This window comes from Ochotona princeps, chromosome 8, assembly GCF_030435755.1.
Source record: "Ochotona princeps isolate mOchPri1 chromosome 8, mOchPri1.hap1, whole genome shotgun sequence".
NCBI lineage: Eukaryota > Metazoa > Chordata > Mammalia > Lagomorpha > Ochotonidae > Ochotona > Ochotona princeps.
Genome location: NC_080839.1, coordinates 78,537,623 through 78,557,711, shown reverse-complemented (window position 1 = coordinate 78,557,711; position 20,089 = coordinate 78,537,623). Strand labels below are relative to the sequence as shown.

General features: G+C 46.3%; 1 long non-coding RNA gene across 1 annotated transcript; it reads right to left on the bottom strand.

Annotated features, from left to right (window-relative positions):
* Positions 1–9,265: 9,265 nt before the first annotated feature.
* Positions 9,266–10,161, bottom strand: LOC131480948 (uncharacterized). Its single transcript, XR_009245909.1, has 2 exons — positions 9,798–10,161; positions 9,266–9,503 (listed from the first exon to the last, which is right to left on the bottom strand). It is a non-coding gene; the product is annotated as an uncharacterized LOC131480948 (long non-coding RNA).
* Positions 10,162–20,089: the final 9,928 nt, after the last annotated feature.

The following is a 20,089-nucleotide window of genomic DNA, read 5'->3' as shown; positions in this document are numbered from 1 at the left end:
GTTTTTGGCCTGCTGTGATGAGCTGACTTGGAGAAGGGCTTCTGAGCAAGCCTCCCTGCCTATGAGGTGATGGCACACCAGCCACAGCCCTGCAGTGCCAGCCCGGGCTGCGTGGCCAAGGCAGCCTCCGAAGGCTATGGCACAGCCCATGCTGCTTGGAATGCTGCCATGGCTGAGTGCTGCCACTGGTCTGACCATCCCAGCTGCAAGGTCAGAGTCCAAGGAGGAGGCGCTGAGGCCAAATTCAGGATCAAAGCTGCAGAGGGGCCCTGGTGGGGACTCTGTCAGCAGGTGGTTGCTGTGCACTCCGCAGATAACAGGGCTCTGATGTAGCTGCTAACCTGTGAACTTGAACCTCCTGGACAGCTTGCTGAAGCTGCAGCCTGTTACACTACCAGCCGATGGAGTGAGAAGCTAAATCCCGTGGTAATTTTAGTGCTCTCTGCAATTTGACCTTCAACCAAGCTTGAAAATTTGGGGCTAAAACAGGTAAGAGATGCAAGTTTATGTATTTCAGCACTGATCATTCTCAGTTTCTCTCTCTGCTGCTCTTCTGATCCTGCGACACACACGGATCATATAACAGCCTAGTTCTTGCTCTGGATGTTATGCAATAAGCCCCCAAAGAGATCTGTGCTTGAGACACAGAGATGGGCAAAACTGGTCATGTCTTTGAAGTGAGGTAAAGGCAGAGAAAATCTGGATGTAAAGAAAAATAAAATGATGAAACCACAAAATAGATTCTACAAGTGGCAGGCATTTTGCCGTGAATCTGCATTGCTGAAAGTAAGGCAAATTAATGTTGTGATGACAAAATATTTGCTGTCTCCTGACCTAACTCTTGAAGGCAGTGGTGTGTTCTTGTTAATTCTACAGACGTGTGGTTCCTTTGCTTTGTAAGCTGTGTCACAAAATCTTGTATAAAAAGTGATAACTCCAGAGCTCTGAACCCCATGAAGGCATTGTCCCCACCCCAGATCTGATGTTGCACTTGGACAGATTTTAACACATCAGTGCATTTGCCTGTGACACAATCCTCAGCACAGACAGGGACAGAGTTTGATTTTACAACACTGCGCACTGCCTCGTGCAGTTCAGAGCTGAAAGGAATGTTTCAAGAGGGGGAGCTAGTTAGCTAATTAATTAGGGGCTGGGATGGAAATCCCGCAGACAGGAGCTACATCCAGAGCTGAAGAAAAGCTCTCGGCTCGCTCTATCTGTGGCCCTGGCAGTCTGATCTCTCTCCACCAAGCCAGGTGATTGCCCAGGCATTCACCTCAACCCAGCATGGGAGCTAAGGAAGGTCTGACAGGCAGACTACAGACAAATTTGCAATAGTGCAACTCCCAGAAATGCAGCTGCAAGCATTGAGAGACTTGCCACTGCACACATAGTTCTGCAATTCACAGCAGCAGACAGACGCACAGTGTAGGCAAAGCCTTGGTGCCAGCTCGAGGACATCTGCAGGGGCTCGACAGGACCAGCTCAGAAACAGACCCCCAGACTTCCCTGCATAGTTCTGAGGTCTGCTGACCTGTGGCGTTCGGAGGATGGAGCTATAGCACGCGTCAGCTCACTCATTTAGTTCAACACCTTGTTAACTTAGTCTCATCTTTACCTTCTCTTTTGCAACATTCCCTCAAACACCTACGCCTCGCTTTCTCCTGCTTCCATGAACAGTTTTTCCCTAATCAATAGCAGACGTAGCTTCTTTTATGGTTTTTCTATTCATTTAGTCATTTCTGTCCCCTGATAAGAAAATAAATTCCCACCCAGGCTGACACCTGTGTGAAGCTTGCCATAGGCCATGGCAGTTGGCCGGAGTAAGATTCACCCCGACCCTGAAGATGGGTGCGTCAAAGAGGAAGAGGAGGAAAGAGACTATTTGCACGTCATGTTGGCAGGGAAGACTGGTAACCTGCGAGCAGAGTAGGATTTGTCACCAAGATGGACAGCCACGCGTGCAGGCTAGCTATCGGGTGGCTACAAGGAGAACACTGCTGGTGAACTCTGTCAGCATGTTCACCGGCTTCCTACAGAGCGCCTGTTTCTAACACTGTTGGCCGCAAGTTGAAAGAAGGTGATAATCACATGTTTTCCACCACACCCTAACCAGGTAGCCCTTGGACACAGGTCCAGTCATTCTGTTTCTGTGACAAGAGGACATCTGTCTCCATGGTAGCTGCCACTAGGTTGGGTGCCTGGCAGTACACAGTGCTCCTTTGGGGTGGGCTGCGTGGAATCCCTGGACCAAGAGGGCTGCTTTCACACAGCCCCCTGGCCATCCTCTCCCCACATTATCACACTGGGGAGTCGTTAGGACTGCTGGGGGTCCTGGTGGGAGGATCTGGTGACTGCTCATCTCCGGGCATGGGTCCTATGGCAAAGCCTGACTCACAGGTTTGGATGGAGCATAAGCTAGAGTACACCTTGCCATGGGCAGCTGGTGAGAAATAGGGGAGGGGAGGGCAGAGGGCCACTCTATGGAGGCTTCCACCGCCCAGACAGAACCAGTGTTTTGATGCTGACAACATTTCAGGGAGCCTGGGTGGCAGGAGAAGGGAGCTGCCTGCTACTGTATGGTCACTCTGGTGGGTTTGGTGTCTAGATGGACCAGCAAGGTTTAGGTAAAGGATGCCTAGGCTGAGTGTTCTGCCGCAGTTGCTGAGTCTCAGTTCCTGCATCTATGCAGCTAGACTAAGGGGAGGATGAAGTCAGAGTTCAGTCATCTACCATGGTGCCGGAACAACTCTGAACTTGATGAAGGTCAGGGAAGTTAGGTGTGGTTTGCACCTGCCTCTTTCCTCTGCTCTTTTGTTTCCCCCCTCTGTCACCTGTCCTTTCCTGAATCTAAGCCATCCAAAACCCAGGAAAATAACCTTAGTCATATGTTTCCTGCAGATGACAGGGTCATCTTAACTCACATAGAATCTGAAGTGCTGAAGAACCCAGGTCACCTTTCAGGTGAAGCCCTTGGTGCCCGTGGGCTGGGGACATTGGCATACCCCCTCTAGGTTGGCGAGGGTTTTAGACAGCTGACCCAAGGCTTTGCCTCTTCTAGGGGACCCTCACACCTGAGTGACCATCAAGGGCTTGCAGGATAGAGCAACTGTAATCCCTGGCCAGCTAAGCCCAACACAGCTCAGCTCAGAGACTCTTCCCATGGAATGAATCCCTCCACCCTGTTCACCCTCCATTTGTAGGACTCAAGACCCACCTCTTTCGTGCTACATTCCTGTCTGGGGTTATGGAACACTTGGCATTGGTTCTAATGTGGCACAAGGAGCCCTGAACAGCTTCGGGTTGCTCTCCGTGGTGAGGAATGGCCACACTAAGAGTTTCCTGCAGTGGAGACTTGGTGGATTCCAAGGCCGGGAGAGTTCCTGGAGCCTAGTGTGGACTCAGTGCCATCAGCTGCCTGCAGAGCTCCAATCACACCAACTACAGGATGGTGTTAGATTCCCTCCTCAGGCTGTGGGGTCCTCTGGCCATTCTGGCTTCCCCTGCTAGACAAAAGAGCAGTGTCCTCAGCTTGGCTGCCTTCAGCTCTCTGTGCCACTCAAGGCCATGGTGCTTCTCCAGAACAGACACAGATGTGATAGGGGATGGGGAACACTCTGCACATTGGAGAGGGTCAAAGGCCACTGCTAAGACAGAATTCAGGGACCCATCACTAGGGCATAGTGTGTTAAGCTGCCACCTGCTGTGCCAACATCTGTATGGACACTGTGTTGAGTCCTGGATGTTCTACTTGTGATCCAGCTCTCTGCTAGTGGCCTGATGGTCCAAGTGCTTTGGGCTTTACAGCCACGAGAGAGACCTGGACTCCTGGCCTGTCCCAACCCTAGCTACTGAGGTCTTTTGGGGGATGAATTAGCAGGTAAAAGATCTCTCTCTCTCTCTCTCTCTCTCTAACTCTGTTTTTCAAATAAATAAAATAAAGATAGAAGATAAAATGCAGAGGTTGAGAAACACTCTTACCACTCCCGCTGAGGTCCCCGCTGGAATGACTGCCTCTGTTGTCACTGTGCCCTTAAAGTGAGATTAAAATGAGGGACTAGGAGCAATGGGTTTCTATGCTTCTCATGAAGAGTCACACAGCCTTGTTCTGAATGGGGGAGAGACACAGAAGTTAATTCTAGGGACTGGGGAGCTTTCACCTCCCTCAACTCAAGCTATTCTGCAGTGAAGGTGGTATCATTGACTGAAGTCTTTCTTTCCATGTGCCAGGCCGTGAGTGAAGGGTTCTCATCCTGATAACCACCTAAGCCATGGACAATATTATGTCCATTTTACAGATGAAAAAAATTAAGGCTTATGGTATTCTGGGACTTCCCCAGAGGCACACAGAGTGGAAATGACAGCATAAGCCTGTGCTTCTAGATGGTCTAGCAGGTGGCGCTTGCTCCGCAGTGTGCTGGGAGGATGAAGATGGCATACACAACACAGCCAAAGATGCCCACTGCGCATTTCTGTTCTCTGTAATTCATACTAATTTACCAGCTTGATTAGCCTTGTTTGGTGCCTGATTTTAAGAAATTAATGATGGCTTCAAGTCCTAGCTGCCCCAATTCCCATCCGGTTTTTGGCTAATTCACCAGTGAAAACAATGAAAGATGACTCCAGTGCTTGGACCTATGCACCCACACGGGAGCCAGAGATCAAGTGCCAGACTCCAGCCCTGGCTGGTCTGGCCAGCTGGGAAGCAAGCCATGGGTGAAAGGTCAGAATGCTCTCTTTCTCTGTCTTCATTTCTCAGGAAAAGGAAAGGAAAGGAAAGGAGAGGAGAGGAGAGGAGAGGAGAGGAGAGGAGAGGAGAGGAGAGGAGAGGAGAGGAGAGGAGAGGAGAGGAGAGGAGAGGAAAGGAGAGGAAAGGAGAGGAAAGGAAAGGAAAGGAAAGGAAAGGAAAGGAAAGGAAAGGAAAGGAAAGGAAAGGAAAGGAAAGGAAAGGAAAGGAAAGGAAAGGAAAGGAAAGGAAAGGAAAGGAAAGGAAAGGAAAGGAGAAAGAAAACTGATGATCCCTTGGTGATTTCAGTGCAGGGAACAGCAAAGCAGGAGGCCAATCCAAGCTGTTAAGAATCCCCAAAGCAAAACTGCTCAGAATGTGAGTGGCCAGGAAAGCACCTGCAGCTCCCATTAAAACCAGGGTCAGCAGGTCCTGTGTTTACATCTCATGCTCATCCCAGGGAGAGAACTCTGTTCCAGACCCTTCCACCTCCAAGTGGAATTGCTGGTGGAGACTCTACAAGGAAGGGGATGCTGCTGGCCTAGGCAAATGTACAGCGTCGCATTCCAGAGCCCTGCAAGGAGCACAGACGCAAACAACAAGCTGAGCGGAACTGGAGAAGGAAAGATTGTCCTAAATAGTAAGTATTCAGGAGTCTGCTTGTAAAAACAATCTATTTACTTGGAGAAGTGGAAAGAGAAAGAAAAGACAAGAGGGAGCAAAGGAGAAAGAAAGAGAGGGAGGGTAGAGGAGAGAGAGAGAGATTATCCCTCAGTTTATTCTCCAAATCCTAAACAGAAACCAGCAGCTAGAAGTGCATGCCTGAGCTCTCACGATGAGGGTAGCAGAGCTCCAACCAGCTGAGCATCACTGCTGCCTCGCCACCTCTCAGAGCTGTCTGCATTAGCAGGAAGCTGAGATCAGAAACAAGCCAAGCATGGTACTAAGACCCTTCGCTGTGGAGCATGGGAGTGCTAACGAATAGCTTAACTCCTAGGCCAGACATTTATTCCCCTATATGGGCAATTTAATAAAACACTTCTCAGTTTTGTGGTTGTCTTTGAATCATTAATACCATTCTCATTTTAACAGGGACCTCTTTTGTTACAAAATTGGTTTTTGCTCTAGGTTTCCAAGTCCAAACATATTTATTTTCCACCAAGACATCATTCCAGGATCAAGATTCCCTGATTATTCCATATGGAATGGTGGTGGTATCCCTTGAAAAGTGTGCTAAAGTTGCATGGTTCCACCTGAAATATCCCCATGATTACAATTATGTTAAGTGCTCCTTGACTCGCTTTTTGATATTCTCAAAATATCTCAAAAATGAAAATTTGACTGCCAGCTAACATCTAAAACTGGCCATGAATCTCTCCTTGCAAGCAGATCTAAGAAATCAGATGATCTTGAATTAAGTCGCTGGAGACTACAACTGAATGGCAACTCTGGTTTGGCTGCTTGGGTCAGGCTCTGCTGGGAAGCAGCTGTTCTACCTGAGGGCTCGGTTCATCTTCTCTCCGTCAGGCTCCTCAGTGAAAATAGTAATGACGGGCTATTCCTGGCAAGACTGTAATACAGATCAAATGAGACAGTGGCTGCAACCCTGCCACCCACATATGGATATCAGTTTGTGTTCCAGCTGCTCCACTTCCCATCCAGCTCCCTGCCTGTGACCTGGGAAAGCAGCAGAAGATGCCCCAAAGCCGTGGGACCCTGTGCCCACACGGGAGACCCAGACAAAGTGCCTGGTTCCTAGCATCAGATCAGCTTGGCTCCAGCAATTGTGGCCGTTTAGGGAGTGAACCAGTGAATGCAAGATCCCTCTCTCTGTCTCCTTTTCTCAGTAAATCTGCCTTTCCAATAAAAAGATAAATCTTAAAAACATGAATGGAAAGGACACCTTCTCATTTAGAAGACCATATGTAATGAAATTAAACATGGCTGACAGTTACAGCGAAGTGTACATTACTCAACATTTTGGCCTAGGTTACTGTAGTTAATCTTCCTACAAAACAGAATGTTAAATAGTGTAAACACCACTGTTGTTGTTGCTGGCTATTCTCAGTTATACAATGAGTCTTCAAATCTCTCAGGTGGCAGAGGGAAGGAAATTTTATCCAACATTCTGAATGTCTTCAATTTAACAAGTTACATGATCATGTAATATTAACGAGACAACAGTGATTCTAAAATTGAATCAGGTAAAAGCATGTGGCCTCTAACTATCAATAAGAAAAGAATAGAAACACCAGAAACACACAAATCATCACAGACATCATGACCAGCACCACAGCATAGCACTATGAGAACAATACGATAAATCCAAATACTCCGTCAGTGTACTTTATGGTAGGCATATTGAAACAAGGCCGGTAAGATAAGCAGAATGCAATGAAAGGAACCCTTTGAGGCAGTGAGCTTTATTCTGGCCATTTCTCAGGCTCCTGGGCATCCCTGTAACTGACCAGTGTCATGCTTAGAGCATCCATAGTCCTGAATCCAGCTGGAACAATGTTCCCTGGCACATGTCGATGAGACTAACCGTCCTGTAGAATTCCCTTGCCTCAACCCTTCGTGGAAGCATGTGGTGAATCAGACTGAAAGGACAGTGACCCTCCTGTAAGTCAACACTTGAGCTGCACCTGCAGTCTGATTCCTGGATGGCTCTGAGAGTCCTCAGTATTTATCCTCCCACACACGCTCCACTACCATTCCTGTTCCGGTTAATCTATCAGTCAGACCTTCCACATTGCTTAGACTAGTCTGCGTTCAGACTTTGCTTTGCATCTCACGTGTCCCATACTGCTGCAGGCATTAGCAGTACAGGCCAACTGAGTTGGGTGACAATCACAAACACTCTGTCTGAGTCACCTACAAAACACAAGTGTGTCCCGGATGCAGCTCTTCTCCTCCCCATCAACACATTCACTCCACCAGCAGCCTGGTCACATGGGTTATTTTTTTGTGACTAGCATTTTTCCTCATGAAGGAGAGAGGTCTCTTTTGGCTCATGGTTCTGGAGTGTTGGAGTCCACACAGTGTGAGGCTAGGCTTCATCACAGCCCACAGAAAAAAGCTTGTGTCTGTCTGTCTGTGTGATCGCTTCCTTCTCTTCCGAAGCCACCAATCCCAGGTCCCCGTTCTCATCACCTTCAAAATCTGGCCTCTTTCCAAAGGCCCCTCTGCCAAACCTCATTGTCGGACTCATTCTTCCTTTTTGGTGTCATTAACATAAGTCTTTGGAATGAAACTGCTGCGTGAGTTCAGGATCCATAGCAGATCGAAGCCACGGCGCTTGGCAGCAAATTCTTCTAAATGCCTCCTGGATGCTTTAGTTCTTTCCAAATCCTGCTTCCATTCCTTTGGTTAAGAATCTGATCAAGGTTGACAGAATGGTCCCAAGGCTGCCTTTACTTTCAGCATCAAGTATGAAAACAGGGAGTCATCCCCAGTGCTTCCATTGCACATGACATCCGCTTTGTGGCTGGGGGACCCCATGACTACGGTTAGCTTCAACAGCTCCTCGAAGAGGCTCACTGGAAATGATGCTACCTGTATGGACTGTTCCGAGCAGCTAAAGGTAGGCCCACAGCCAACCCTAGAAATCCACAGCACAGGATCCCCTAGGATCCGAAACGTGGAGCTGGGACCTCTGACGCCTTGGTGATGTGATGGTGGAGTTACTTTCCCAGTGAAGATGTGCAATAACGCGTATGGACCATTGCCAGTCAGGATGACCTGGCTCTGACACATAAAAACATGACTAGCCTCTGGGTGGTCGACACCAGCTCAAGCTGCTGTAGCAGAACTGGGGCTGAGTTTCCCACCCCAAACTGCACTGATAGGCTCCACACTCATGGACAAAGGGCCCAGACTAACCCATTCCAGTTACCTATGGCGCTCCTAAGGCTCAGAGAGTGCTGAGAGCCGGGGACACACCTGATTCTTCCCTGGAGATCATGTGATGTGCTCTTCCCTGGTTCTGAAACACTGAACTTGCCTCTCTGCAGTATTTTTCAACCTTTCCCGATAAAAAGGATTTATTTATTTTTATTAGAAAGGTGGAATTACAGAAAGGAGAGACAGAGATAAAGTTTGTTCTATCCTCTGGTTCACTGAACAAAATGGCCACAACAGCCAGAGTCGAACAGGTCCAAATCCAGAATCCAGGAGCCTCCTCCTGGTTACCTATATGAGGGCAGGGTTCCAAGGATGTGGGCCATCTTCTGCTGCTTTCCTAGAGCACAAGCAGGCAGCTGGATGGGAAGTGCAACAGTAGGAACGCGAACTGGCTCTGTGCACATGGAATGCTGGCTGGTGGAGATAGGAGTAGCCTATTGAGCTATGCCAGCTCCTCTCCACCTTTCTTAAAAATGTGTTTCTCAAAAGCAAAGGTATTTAGGTCACCCACATACTAGAATTTGCTAGGGAATTCCCTTACCCTTGATAGCATGCTCAAACCCCTTAATGTGATTAAAGGTTTATAGGAAAAGATACCAGTTCAGCGTGTGAGGCTTGATGAACACAAATAAGTGATGACTGTGTGTTTTATTTATTTCTAATAAATGGGTACTATTTAGAACACTTCAGAGGAAAGAAATTGCCTACACACAATACTTCGGTCAGGAAATTCAGCATGTAGGAAGAAGGCTGGCATGTGATGAGAAAAGTGCCAATCAATGGTGGCTAGAAAATATAACCTTTGTTGGTGATAGTTTTTCTGCCAGAATTAAAATCGGAATACATGAATGCAGTCACCAGCATTTCAAACACACTGTCAGCGGAAAGTCACAATGACATATTTTATTGTTAATATTTTTTTCCAACATAGCTTTAAACAAATTGTGCTATGGAGACTAGAGTACCAGGAAATGAAAAAGCACAATGCCATTTGGAAAACACACACACACACACACACAGAAGGAGGAGGAGGAGGCAGAAGCAGGCACAGGACACAGGACCCATCTGTCAATGACCCTACACACAGGTACTGTGTCCCCTCAGATGGCTTATTGAACTTTTCTAACCCTTCATTCTAATGTCAGTTAATGCTTCTAGAAATGCTTACCTTATGAATTTGCTTCTGCGAAGACACAATGAATTACTGTCCTTTGTCAATGCCACATTGTGCTTGAAAGAGTATTGAGCCTTGGGGACAGAGCAGTGAACAAACAGACCCAATCCTTGTTCTCGGAGAGCTTGAAACCTCTTCTCAAAGTACTTGGCAGAGTGGGCAGTGGAGAAGCAAGCTGAGTGACTCTGCTCCCTGCCAAAGATCCTGAAAGTGAAGTCTCACCTCAGGCTGTGGGCTGACTGCCATCCTGGACACGGAGTCACAGGAAACAGCACTTCCTGAGATGTACTAAGATAAATCATTTCTGGGGACACTGGTCAGTTACAAGTTACATTTTGAAAGAGGTATTTCAGGTTATGCGTTTTACAGCATACTTTAGTCCTCTGAAGAGGGAGAGAAAATGCGGTGCCGGGTAAATGTCAGTTACCTGTGGTGTCTGCCGCCCTGGACGCACAGGCCAGTTAGTCTGGGTTCACAGGGAAGAGGGGGGGTATTCTGAGCTTGCCTGACAGCAAAGCAGAGAATTCAGAATGCATCAGCTCTGAACTCCATTACCACGGGGACACTTTTCCTCTTCATCTTCGTTCTTTTTTTTTTTCTTATTAAGAAAATTGTCTTCATCTTAGTAAAGATCCGTTGAAAGCAAGTAGAGGGCATTTCATTGGTGGATTAGGAATAAGAGAGTCGGGGCGGGTGTTCAGCCAAGCGGTTTAAGACACAGCCCACAGCCCACCTGATGGAGCTGAGTTCAGCTTCTGACTTGAGTTCCTGACACCAGCTCCCTGCTGATGCGGACCCAGGGTGGCAGTAGTTATGGCGCAAGTATTTGGGTCCCAGCTGAGGTCATTGAGAGCATTTGGAGAGTGAATGGAAGCAGGGGGGAACTCTCTCTTTCCCCAAACTGCCTCCCTCTCTTTTAAATAAATCACAAATGAACATTCCAGAAAAGAATGCCAAGAGCAGATGTTTGGTGCAGGGGTCAGAGTGCTGCTTGGAATGCTTGCATCTCATGGTGGAGTGCCTGGGTTCAGGTCCCAGATCCACTGCTGCTAGCACGCACCCCGAGGGGGAGCAGGGCATGCCTCAAGTACTTGCAAAACTGAACTGTGCTCCTGGCTCTGGCTTTGGCCTGTGCAAGCCTCTGCTGCGGGGGCATCCGAGTGCTCAACAAGTGGAAGGCTTTGCCTCTGCCCCTCTGCCTTTCAAATATTACTTAAAGAAATGATTACTTTAAAAAGAAAAACGTGGTTTTGATAAGATGGTGACTTTTTATAGGTCATCTGCTTTGGGAAGAGGCACCTGGGTTTGGGTTCACAGCTCTTTATGAAGAATTTCACAGGTGACTACAAAGCTTCCTCTGCTCAGTGACTATGGCATACATGAGCTGAGGTTTAAGGAGTACAACATCTTTACCCCAGCAGAACGGGAACAGAGCACATTAAGTTTGAGGAGCACGAGGTGTCAGAGTCCAAGACTGAGGCTGCCCTCTCCCGTCCTGTAAATCAGCTGCATGAGTTCAGACCCACTAGGTTAAACAGGAATGAGGTAAAATGAGGCATGAATGTGTTTGTCTTACACTTGACAAACTGTACAAGATGTCTTCAAAGGGCTCATGAGGAATTCACACTCTGAATAAAATTACACATGGGTTCCAAAATTACCTGCCCCAAAATAAGAACGTTCTGTAATTCCATTGTGCAGGAGTTTTTCTGAAATACCCCATGGATGTCTGGTAAATGTTAAAGGCCACGGTGCCAAACTGGATGAGTAACAATTCCCAAAAACCTCATCTTCAGGAAGTAGGTACGTGCAGCACCTGCAAGGAAGGCTGAGGAAAACTTGCTTCCAGAGTAAAATCTTCAGGCAGAAGAGCAAGGTGGGTACAAAGCATCCAAAGATAATGGCCGTGTGTAAGAGCTATTGGGGCATTGCGAAAAACAGAGCAGCTTTTCCTAGAAAGCACGGGCTGCCAAGTGCTGACACTCTTACCTTCAAAGCTGGCTATCGCCTTGGCACCAGATACAAGGAAGCAGTCCTTGCTGTGACTGTGGCATCCCTTGGATGCCTGGTTATCCATCATGGCTTCAAACCTCCAGCAGGCCCTCAACCTCCCTGTCCTTGAACCTTGAGTTCCGGCTGTGGACTCCAAGATTTCATCCCCTGGCAACATTTTGTCTCTGTGAGCAGAGACAGGCTGTGTCATTCAAAGGCATGGCTTCTTCATGATTTTCCTTGCTTTGTGATTTTGTGTCTCTACAATATTTCAGGAAATTTGGGGGAAAATGAAAAGATAAGCTTGTTTTGCTGCAAAAAAAATGAAATTCATGTGCAATGTTTTCATAGCACACACTTCTCAAAAACTTTTTGAAGATCCCTTATGCTTTAGATGTACAGAGAAAATAATGTTTTGTTCCCTTCCAGCTCCCTGCTTGTGACCTGAGAAAGCAGTTGAGAATGACCCAAAGCCCTGGGACTCTGAACCCACATGGGAGACCCAGAGAAGCTCCTGGCTCCTGGATTCGGATCCGCTGAGCTCTAGCCATTGTAGCCGCTTGGGGAGCAAATCAACGGACACAAGATCTTCCTCTCTTCCCTCCTCTCTCTGTATAGCTGGCTTTCCAATAAAAATAAATTAATCTAAAAATAAATAAATAAGGCTGATGAGTACAGTTGGGGATGTATTTCTTTATTTCCAGTTGCAACATTCGATTCTCCACAGTGCCGTAAGGCATTGACCTTCAGCTCTACAATGAGCTCCTTGTTGTCCTACTTCGTTCACAAAAGACCCCTGAAGTACAGACACTGCTGTTGCTGCTTTAGAGGGGAGTGGGGAGAGAAGCCCCAGCTTGGTGATTGTCAATGGTGCTGCAGGGCACCTCAAGGACAGGTATTCTCTTAAAATCCTGATTGTAATTCCGTGGACAGATGCGCAGAAGTGCTATTTCTTGATCATAGGGTGGATCTGGTTTTAAATTTTTTGAGAGAAACTTCATAATATTTTCCATTGCATTTTATCATTTTATATTACCAAGGTACAAGTATTCACTTTGTGCACAACTTCATCAACACTTCTTATCCTTTCTTATTGGTACTGAAGTCATCTCACAAGTGTGAGGTGGTGTTTCACTGCTTTAATTTTGATGAACCTGATAGCTAACCTATGTTATTGATGAGACCATCAATTTTTGGTGCCAGATTATTCAGATAAAGGCATCCCAATGGGATGGTAAGGCAGTACTTCTGGGTGTGCATTTAGGGGTGTCCTTATTAGAGGTGGCCATTTGAGTCAGTGGACTGAGTAAGGAATAGTCACCCTCACTTGGCTTGTGCAGGTGCCATTTGATTGCTTGAGGGTCCAACCCTTTTCCAAGTCTTTGAACTATGGAGATTTTTTCCTTTACATTACTGCTTGCCAATGGGACAGTTCTTTCCTGATCTCATCTTTCTAGAGATCATTGTCAAATGTAACCACTAGCAACCAGCTCATGTTACCAAAGCCTCTACTGAAATCTACTTACCTGAAGCTACTATCTTGCCAGTCTGTCCTCCAATGAACCACAGACTTTGCTGTATTATCTTTAAAAGCCTGGTCAAGAATTTCCACACTGTCAGCTCATCATCCCTAAATTCAGTTCTGCACATCAGATGGAAGCGGAATGCCTGCCTGAAGACTTTTTTTTTTTAAATTATTTATTATTTAACTTCAGTAATTACATTGTATTATGTGACACAGTTACATAGATACTTGGGTTCTCCCCACCCCTCCCCAAACCCTCCCACCATGGTGGATTCCTCCACCTTGTTGCATAACCACAGCTCAAGTTCAGTTGAGATTTCCCCATTGCAAGCGTATACCAAACATAGAGTCCAGTATCTTATTGTCCCGTCAAGTTCAACGGCTTCTTAGGTATACCCTCTCTGGTCTGAAGACAGAGCCAGCAGAGTATCATCCCAGTCAATTGAAAGCTCCAACATACCATCAGCAAAAATTTACATCATTATGGAATTAATTGACATAGTAATGAGTAACCAATATGTTAAAAGTAAATGCGAGTTCCCAGCCACCTTCTGTGACCACCTCACCTATAGGCTTTACAAGATCTTTGAAATCCTTTTGTCTGCTTCTGCCAAAGTTCAGAAATCAATACACCTATAGCCAGTTAATTTTTAAGTTGATCATTTTGCCTTGAGCATGAACAACACAAGAATATCCAAACGTCTAATGGCAGAACAAAGAGATTTCTACCAAATATTTTTATTGATATATTCCTTCCTTTTGCTGTACCTGTTTCTATAAATTAGGATAAGCCATTAAAACCCGTAGCATCCAATAATCCAAAACGTCAAACTTCTGGAATGGTTCTTTCTTTCTCAGAGTACACACCATTATAAGTGAGTAATGTTTTTCTGCTCACCACAGTTAAAGATCCCTACTGATGGACACCCCATGGCTGGCACTAGTGTGCAACACTTGGTGCCAGCACTTAACACTCATCTTGAAGTGCCTGTGTCTCTTTCACTCACGCTTTGCTGTGCAAGATGGTGCTGCTAAGCAAGGAGTCCCATGGGATGAGGACGCCCTCCTGCTATGGAGAAGTGGAGAATTCTGAACATAGAGGGGACATACACTCCTGATCCAGGAAGACCCTTTAACAGAAATGAAATTTGAGAAATGATTTCATGGTAGCATTTTGACTAAAGGCATCAGCTCGTGCTGCCTATCCAAGATGGGAAGAAACATAGTCCAGTGTTAAAGAGAGAACCACATGGTGTGGAGTGATGGGAGATCATTGATAACCAAGGTAGTGATGAAATGCCAGGAGGGCCTCAACAGGAACAGGCAAAACTACCACGGAGCCAGGTGATGAATATGCAAATGTCCTCTTTGGCACGAGTTTGAGTACAGCTTAGCATTTCTAAACAGCTGTCTCAGATGTGAAAGGAGTGTCAGCCAGGTCTTGCTTGGTGTAGGAATCAGCGGTGGCTCAGGCCACGGAGCAGGCCTCATGTAAATGCATGACAGGGCAGCTGGGTCACTGCCGGCTGGGTTTACTGCTCGTCACCCCTGCACACACCACAGCAGGATCTAATGATCCCAAACCTCTAATGATTCTATCTACGGACAAAACGCTGTGTTTTCCCAGTTCCTGGACCCCATACCTTCCTGTCCAGCACACAGCCTCACACTCAGTAAGCAATGGGAAGCATGAAGACAAATCCTACACTCTGTGACCTCCTGTGCAAGTGCCAGCTGCCTTCCCCTGCCCATAAGTAGGAAGCAAGGAGTTAGGGGATAATACATTTTAGTCCAGTGTTTAAAGCGGGAGATTTTATACCTAAATCCTACATTGGAGGGTGCTAGGCTTCTAATCCTGACTGCAGCTCCTGGTTCTAGCTTCTTTCTAATGGGATCCTATGAAGTAACAAATAATGGCTCAATTATTTAGGTTCCTGCCAGCTTGTGGTAGACCTAGATTAAGTTTCTAGCCCTGGCCTGGACAGGTTTCAACTAACGGGCCATTGTGTGTATTTGGGGAGTGAACCAGAACCAACAGATGAAATATCTCTCCCTCTCTCTCTCCCTCCCTCTCTCTCTCTTCCTCCCTCCCTCTCTCTCTCCCTCTCTTTCTCTTCTCTCTCTCCCCCTCTCTCTCTCCCTGTCTCTCCTCTCTGTCTCTTCTCTCTCTCCCTCTCTCTATCCTCTCTCTCCCTCCCTCTCTGTCTCTCTGTCTCTCTCTCTCTCTCTCTCTCTCTCTCTCTCTCTCTCTCTCTCTCTCTTTCCTCTCTCTCCCCCTCCCTCCACTCTGATAAGCAATTTCTAAAAACATGTAGAAGTCCTCCTTTTCTCACATACCTGTTCCGTCCTCACTCCCACTGCCTGGGATTTGAATCCCCCAGTGGTTTCTTCTATTTTGTTCTCCTCTCTTTCCAATGTATCATTCTCAGCAGTAACAGGTACTGCCCCAGAATTTGCCTACCTGGAAGGAGACACAATCCTGGCCTTAGAACACTCCCTGCTCTTTGTTATGTCCCCTTAATGTGATCTTGAGTGGTGTGGACAAACAGCATCTCTCTTGTCAGTTGGTGACCCAGCCTGAGAGTGACTCCTTACCTCTGTGCATGCTCCTCTCGGTCACACTGGCACCATGCCCACCTGCCATCCTCCCAGATGTTTTCTTTGCCAGATGTTTTCTTTCTACCCAACCTCTTGAATTTGAATCTTCCCAGACCCCAGGGGCGTTTTCTCTTTTTATTCTTTCTGCTTTTGTGATTGCTACAGTACCTACATTTTCTGAATCAAGTTTGTTTCCAAAATACATCCTGAATTTGTCATTTGTTTTTCATCCCCATTTCTGCCATTTTAATACAAGTGACCGTTAAGTGTTTTAGAAAGTTTTAACACCAACATTTTATTCACAACAGCTGGATGCAGTTAGTGTAAGATGGGAACCGTGTAGAAGCACCCAAGACAAAATGCAAAAGCTCCCCCGAGCCGTTATACATATTCTTTGCCTTTCCCCAGGCAGCCTCTGTGCACAAGTATGTGTTGTCCTTTCTGTACATTTACACGTAAAAAAATGAAATTACCTGGGTGTGCATGTGTCTGTAGTCTGTATTTGTTATTTACAGACAAATGTGTATAAGATTGTAAGTAGGTACATGCTTAGGAATACAATGTGGGGCGCACATGGTAGCATACCAAGTAGATCCTCTGCCTACAAAGCAGTTATAACCTACAGATGCCAGTTCAAGCCCCGGCTGCTCCACTTGTGATCCAGCTTCCTGCGAACACATAAGAGCAAAGTAGCAGAACGTGGCCCACATGCCTGGGTCCCTGCACCTGCATAGAAGGCTTTCAGATTGGGCCTGACTCATGCTTAGCCACCGTAGCATTTGAGCAGTGAGCCAGAAGATGAAAGCTACCTCTCCTCTGTTCCTCTCTGTATAACTCTGCCTTTCATATAAATAAAGTAAATCTTCTAAAAATGATATAATGTGGTAAAATGTAAAATACATTCAAAGTCAATATAAAATTAAGGACAAACATCTACATTACTTGGTTTTCAGCTAATATTTAATTCTGTAGTTTGTAGTGTGATTTAAAATTAGGCACTGTGATACCTCCAGCTTTATTTTTGTTGTTCAATATTACTTTAGATATTCTGTGTCTTTCATTGTTTCATATTAATTTTAGCAGTGCTTTTTCTTATTCTGCAAAGAATGTCATTAACTATTTGATTCAGGATTGCATCGATTGCTTTACGTAGTATGGGCATATTATCATCACCATAATTATTATTAGACTTTTTTTTTTTTGACAAACAGAGTAACAGAGAGTGAGCGAGAAAGAGATGCTCCCCCTGGGCTTCGCTCCTCAGGAGGCCGCAATGACCAGGCTTAGGCCAGGCAGTCCAGAAATTTGGCCCTTCATCGAGGTCTTGCATGTGGGTGGTAGTGATGCCAGTGCATACACCATCTTCCTCTGTTTTCCTAGCAATCGCAGAAGGCAGATGGACTGGGAGGAGAGTTCCTAGGACTTGGGCCTGCACCCCAACATGAAATTGCAGTGTTGAAGGTGGCAGCTTACCTGGCTATACCTGAGACCAGCTTCACTCTGGACATTTTAACATTAATTCTTAACAACCCATGAGCCCTATTTGTGTGCGCTTTAATTCTTGATGAAATTTTTCCTGGACATGATCAGTTCTCCTCTCAGTTTTCAAACTTCTCTGATTTTGTTTTGTTTTTCTCCTTGTCCTTAGGAATGGCGTCCCCATGCCTTCTTCTGCTTGACCTGCTTCCAGGTTCCATCACTGCAGCTGTTTCCTGTGCACTATTTCTTAAAGTCTAGCTGCATCACACCTCAAGAACTCACAGGCGCCTTTATCCCGGTGGCTGCTCTCTGGTGACATTGCGGCTTGCTTGTTTCGGTTCAGAGGCCACCTCCTCCCTAATAACGTTGCCCTACAGGCCGAGGCTGCCTGCCTTTTCCAGCATTTCACCCTTAGTTATGTGTACACAGCCTGGCACACCATAAATATCTGTTGAATAAGTGAGATCTTTGAGCATCGCCCGAGGCCCAGGTTGCCCCAGTTTCACATCTGCCAATCAGATTAAGCTGCTAGCACAGTTTCAAGAATGAAACGCACTGGATTTAGAGGCTGCGAGTGTGACAATTTCCTTTCTGCTCCTCCCTGCTCTCACATTCTCATTTTGTAGATTAGCTGCAAGGCTGAAATGAATCCCATATCAACAAAGCAGATGCTTCAAATCAATAGAAAACTCTACCAAACCTTTCCATTACTCAACAAATTCAAGAAGACTAACTTATGCTGGCCAATAATGTTCTTCTTTGTCAGTAAAATCTAAAAGCGTAGTGTATGAAGGTGGAAAGATAAAAGTGGAAAGTAGACTCAAAAAGATATAAAACATCCCCTTAATATACCACGCTTTCTGTGTAGAACTATATTGATGGATTGAATAGCTCACTTTCTATTTCACATGACAAAACAAGTAAGATGGCCCCAAATACAGCAGGAAAACATTTTTGAACATGCTAATATTGCCTAGATCTAATTAGAGATCCCAGGATTTGTGTTGACTATAAAATGAGTCAGGATAAAGCAGAGCAAAGGAGAAAAATAGATAAATTAAATCAAAGAGTAACAACAGAAAGCATACCTGCCTACTGAATGGATGCATTATCTGTGTTCCTAGCAGTCACAGGCCTGTGCTGTGCCTCACCTAACTCCCATTCACAGACTTGTAGGCTCCAAAGGGACACATAGGGATAGTTGGCCATCTGAGTGCATTGGCCCTCTAAGAATTCTTTTTTTTTAAATTATTTTTTAATAATCTTACTTTGTTGGTTAGGGTACAAAGGGTCAAGGACTACAGGGTGAAAGTGGTTAATACCATTGTTTCCACACTAATATTATCATTTTTCCCTGTATCTGGGGTCAGGGGAGTAACAAAGGGAAAAGCCCCACCCAACCTCCCACCCATTCCAGATCCCCAACGTGAGGCGCTCTCCGAGGGTCCTGCTCATACAGTTTTGATAGTTCATCAGTTCTGGATTGCTGCCAATCTCGCAGTTCCAATCGCAATGAACCCTATTCAGAGTCCACTGGCTGACAGTCTCTTCATGGTTGGGGTTCTAAGATCAGCAGTTCAGTTGGAGGGATCTCCAAAGAAACTTCATCCGAGATGATCCCAAACCTGATTCTTGCATGAGCTTGCTAGCACAGAGTCCAACACCGTCCGTCACACCAATCAGCTTATGCACATGCTGGTCATTGTGATTGCTGGGTCCAGCCCTGTCTTCCTCATGAACCAACGGGTATTATAGTCCAGCTCGAACCTACCACTTCATACTCAGTCCTCACGCAAACCAGTTGGAGCTGCAGCCTAGTTGGGGCAACTCCTCATAACCCCCACCAGTTCTGCCCCCTACCCTGGTTCTCATGCTTGTCAGTATGTACTGCAGGCTTGTCCAGTCTGTCCCACATCCCATTTAGCTCATACACATGTCAATAGGCATTGAAGCCTAGTTCAACCCAACCAACCTACTATCCAGCCCATACACCTACTGGCAGGTGCCTTTCTGTCTAGCCACCCCTGCCCCTGTCCCAGTTTTGGTGCTGTCCAGTGAGAGTGGTAACCCCGAGGGAGGTGCTCACTATTTCCCTTCTAGGTCACACCCACTCCCAGATTATGCACTCTCCAGGTGGTTCTGGTATTTGACTTGACAAAATTAGCTCCCAGCACCAGCTTCTGCCAGCTAGTGCTGCGGCTAAGCCCAACCAACCCTCACCCACTCTAATTTTGGCTTGCACCAGTTGGAACAGTCAGCCCACCCTGGTCCTTCCCTTATCTAGCTCACATGAAGCCCACAGGTGTAACAGCCCTGCCTAGTCTGATCTGCCCCCATCCCGACTCACGCTTTCCAATGGAAGTAGTTGTCCAGCAGGGGAGCCCACATTCCTCTGTTGGCTTTGCCTCCTCCCCCTGATTATCACATGTCCTGTTTGGGCATTGCAACCACATCTGGTACGGCTCATCTCGCCTTGGCATTCCTTAATGTGTACTGGTATGTGTCGCAACCGAACCTGGCTTGACCCATTTTCTGTTCTGGTGCTAGGATTCGCCAGCGGGTGATGTGAACAGGTTCAGCCCGGTCTGCCCCCAACCCATGCCATGTGTATGCCAGTGGGATAATTTCTTTCTTTTTTTTTTTTTAGTTATTTTTTAATAATCTTACTTAGTTGATTAAGGAATAAAGGGTC